Source organism: Lutra lutra, chromosome 1 (assembly GCF_902655055.1).
Source record: "Lutra lutra chromosome 1, mLutLut1.2, whole genome shotgun sequence".
NCBI classification, from domain to species: domain Eukaryota; kingdom Metazoa; phylum Chordata; class Mammalia; order Carnivora; family Mustelidae; genus Lutra; species Lutra lutra.
Window position 1 is genome coordinate 222,794,692 of NC_062278.1, and position 4,413 is coordinate 222,799,104.

The window sequence follows — 4,413 nt, forward strand, 5'->3', positions numbered from 1 at the left end:
GCGAGCCGCGCACATGGACGATGCATTGAGCCCCGCGCGCGGCATGCTGGGGCTTGTAGTTTCCTTCCAGTTCCAGAGGCCAGCCACGGGGTAAGATGGGGTATGTGCCAAAAGCCTCCGCGGAGCAGGGATTACTTGAATTCAAGATTTTGGGGGCGCTCCTTGGATGCCAGGCGCTAGAGCCATCAAGAGGAATACCAAGATTCCGGCTTTGGTTTGGGGCGGTGGGGACGTTTAACAAACATCAGCGTGACGAATACGCAAACCATATGGCACGTTGGAAGCTACGAAGTACTCAAAAGAGCAAAGAAAAGCAGCGCTGGGGGCCAGGATGGGGTGGGCTGCGACTGTCGGACGCAGACGTGCTGGGAAGTGCATCCTGGGCCTATCTAGAGCGGACAAGTGCCGGGCGCCGCTCGGATGCAATACTCGACGGCTCCGGCAGAGGGCACTCGGCGACCGGAGATACACGCACCGAGGCCTCGTCCGGCCTCCGCCCCCGCGCGCCGCTGACGCACGGACGCGTGCGCGGGCGGCCCGGGGCTGCGCTGACGTCTCCTCGGCTCGCGCAGCCTCGCTCGCGGCGTTGACGTCACCACTCCGCCCCCGCGCTCACGCAGGTGGCGCCCCGGGCCAGGCCTCCAGGCTCACATCTTGGTCTCCGGCAAAACGTGGAGTGTGGGTTGGACGGGGTCGGGGCCCACACCGGGGAGGGCCTTGGCTGAGGGGCCGAGGGGTGCAGCCACAGGGGAGTGGGTATCACTCCTGGGCCCGGGTCTGGGCACATGCGTTGCGACGCGGTGCTGCCCCCCGTGGCTCCCCAATCCCAGGGGCTGCCTGCATCCTAGCTGCCTGCCTTCCAGCATCTGGGGCGCCTGTGGCCAACACAGGGGAAGGATGCAGACCTAGTGCCCAGACCCCCGCCGCCTCTGGGCATCCCGGCCCAGGGTGTGTGCGCACAGAGGGAAGCCGGTTCGCATTTCTAGGGGTGCTTCCCGTGTGCAGTCCCAACCTTTCCCAGAGCCCTAGGCCCCACATGGATGTGAGCCTAATCTACCTCATCAGTCCTCTACTCGAACCCATCCACTGGGCAATTTCTCTCCCATTCCTACTCCAGGGGGGCCAATGCGTAAAGGCAGGACCTGTTACTCAGGCCTCAAACCTAGGGTGACCCTGGAGCTCTCCAGTGGACCCCCGTGGGCATGGCCTGTCCACTCAGTGGCCACTCACTGGTTTGCACAGCCCCAGCCTCCTCCCCTGTCCTCCAGGCAGGTGAGTTCACACACAGCCAGCGGCACCATGTCATTCTCTTGCTGAGAACCACAAGACGGCTTCCCTTGTTCCCTCCAACACAACACTTTGATTTCCAAACCTACTTTCTTACCCCAGGTCCTTTGCACATCCAGCTCCTGCTCACTTGAGCCAGCTCTTGCCTGGGTGTTCACTCGACTGGCAGATTCTTGTCTTTGACGTGCTGGCTGGTGCTATGCCTCGGGACCCAGCTCCTGACTTGGGACTCACCCTGCAGTGACGGAGTGGGTGAGGAGGACACGACACACTGGAGCAAATAACAGGCGACATGCAGGGCCATAGAAAGGGGCAGGGTGGGAGCTGAGGTTACCAAAGGTAGCCAAGAGGACATGCACTGAAACTTGGCCATTTAGGAAAGAGTTGAAGGAAGCCAGGGAATGACTCTTGAAGTTGAGTGGGAAAGAAAGAGCCTTCGAAGCTGGCACCTGCCAGTGCAAAGGCTCTGAGGTTGAAGTGGTAGTGTCAGTTTTCACTGGAGGGGAAAGGGGTGACACTGTGTTGAGCATAGGGCCAGGGGGCTTGGGCTAGGACCCAGACCACCCTGTTGCAGGTTGGTGTCCTACGAGGACATCTAGAAGGACAAGTCACGATTCTCTGAGATGGAGAATGGGGGCAGCTTTGTGGGTCATCATCAGGCATAGAGTCTCTGCTGGATTTGTTCTGATGTCACCCGGCGCTGGGCAGGCCATGGTGGCACTCAGCACAGGTCATATTCTATTATCGTTGCTTGTTGTTTGTCCCAAGAAGACGCAGCGCCTGGTGAACCTGGCAGTGCCACCAATTAGGGAAGAGAAGCGGGGGGCATATATCCAACCCCCACCACCCAGACTGTGGATCCTGGGGACTCCCAGGTTGGGGGAGGCGAAGGAGGGGAAACCAATGGACGGGACTCCTCCCCTTCTTTTCCCGTCCCTGCGGACCCTGGGAAGGGTCAGAAGCTGTGTCGCAGGGGAGGGGGTGGAGACTCAGCTACCGCCTGGAGAGCCGCTCGGCGTGGGGAGGGGGCGTCCGGGAGCGCAGGCTCCGCCTCCCACTCCCGCCGGAAGGGAAGGGGAGGCGGTGGCCCGCGCGCAGTGAGCCAGACGCGGCGGCGAGCGCGGCGGGGGCGGTCGGCCCGGGACCGGGTGGCACCCGGCGGGTCGGAGCGGGCTCGCCGCCAACGCGGTCACGTGCGCGGTCCCTCCTCTTGCGCCTGCCTCCCCCGCGCGCAGCGCTCTCCATTCATAAATTCTCCGCCTGCTCCGCGGCCACCGGGCACCGGAGCCCGCCGGGAACGCCGCGCAGCCGCCCGCCCGCCCGCCCCCCATGGGCCGCGCGCCCTGGCGCTGAGGTAGGCGCGGCGGGCCCGGGGATACGCCAAGGCGGGCGGGGGCAGGCCGAGGCCGCGCGGCCCGTGGGATCGCCGCCGGCTCCCGACCACCCGCCCTTTCCGCGACGCGGCGAGGCCGGAGGGAGGGAGTGGGGGGAGCAGGGGCGGGCGTGCGGGCCGGTCCGCGGGGCTCTGCATCCCCCGTTTGCGGCCTGGAGAGGGACGCCCCCCCCCCCGCCCACGCCCTTTCCCGGCCTCAGTTTCCCCTGAGATGCAGCGAGCGCGATGGCGTCTCCGTCTCCTGGATTAGCCCGAAGTGGCGATGTGCCCGGAGCCCGGCTCTCTGCCTCTCCGTGAGGGCTCGCCATCCCGTCCCCGGGGCTGGTTGGGGGCGCAGGGATGGGCGCGGTGGTGAGCGATCTCGGGAAGGACCGGCTGGACCTCAGGGGCGGGCCCGTGGGGAACGTCCGCCCTCGGGTCTGGTCCCCGCCTACCCCTAGGAGTCCACCTCTCACCCCTCGGCTTCCTGCCATCTTTTCTGGCCTCCTGTCACGGCCCCTGCGCTTCTGCCCCCTCCCCTAGCCGGGACTCATTTCCCGACCTACATTTTGTGCGCCCCATCCCCTTGAGGATACCGGGCAGCCTCGGTCGTTCTCGGACCGAGCGCTGAGAACACGTGGCTTTCGCCAGGCCCTCCCCCTCGCCCCCATTCTCGGGGCCTGTTTCCCCCCGCTGTCGAGTGGGGTTACAACCCGGAGGGGCCGAGGACGCGGGAGCGTACACAGGCTCCCCCTCTCCTCTGGGGAAAGGCCGAACGCGCGCCCTGCCACTCAGGGCTGTGGGGCATCCCGGCCCAGACTCTGCTGCCCGAGATTCCAGAGTGCAGTCCCGGGTCCTTCCCACCGGGAGGAGCTGGCGTAGGGGAGGGCGGGCAGGTGCGCTCTCCAGGCAGCCCCTTTCCCGAGGGCTGAGCTCCCCTCCCCGGCCTCAGTTTACCCCGAGCCCAAAGCAAACGTGGAGGCTGGCGTGCTTGGCCAGAGGAGCTGCTCGTGGAGGCGCAGGGCCCCGCGCTGGGCACTGGCGGCGAGGCGGCTGCAGCAGCCATCTTGCCACCCAGGACCGGCTCAAGCCGCCCTGCAGGAGGCCTCCCTCCCCCGCACCCCCTCCTCTCCCCCAATGCGCCCTGGCAACACCCCCCTCCCCGCTCGGCCTGCTCGATCAGTCGCCATGGGAACCGGATTCTTCAGGGCTGGGAACAGATGCGCCTTCTTTGGCCTTTTCGCTCCCGCTAGCACTGGGTGGAGGGGGACAGCTACCTCCCGGGGTTGTGACTTGTAGGCACTGAGCTCAGTCCCTGCACCCCGCTCCACAGTCCTGGCACCACTCCCTGTAGAACCAGTCTCCGGGGCTGCGGCAGGCGGCCCCTCCTCTATCCCGATGCGGCTGGCAGGGCCCCTGGGGTCTCCCGGTAGTGAGCCAACAGCCTCAGTGTCCCCGTTCCTCCTAGGACTGCTTTCCCCTTTCTGGGCAGGGTTCCCGGCCAGCTGCTGCCTTGCTGGGCCGGCCCCACCGGCTGGGGAGGTGGTGGATACCATACACCTCCCCCGTTCTAAACATGGGGAAACGGAGGTCCTAACGTTGATCTAAGCGGGGTGGGGGCTGCCTCGGGGCTCTCCTCCACCTCCCCGTGAGTCACTGCCCGGTGTGGACTCCTACTCCCACTCCCTGAGAGCTAGGAGAGGGAGGGGACAGAGGAGCTGGTCTGAGCAGGCCCTGCCCCCCACCAGGCTCCT

The 4,413-nt window shown here is 66.0% G+C and overlaps 1 long non-coding RNA gene across 1 annotated transcript; it reads right to left on the reverse strand.

Moving 5' to 3' along the window:
* Positions 1-57: 57 nt before the first annotated feature.
* On the reverse strand, positions 58-3,715 carry LOC125089242 (uncharacterized). Its single transcript, XR_007123886.1, has 3 exons — positions 3,617-3,715; positions 1,385-2,076; positions 58-721 (listed from the first exon to the last, which is right to left on the reverse strand). It is a non-coding gene; the product is annotated as an uncharacterized LOC125089242 (long non-coding RNA).
* Between the last annotated feature and the right edge of the window lie 698 nt (positions 3,716-4,413).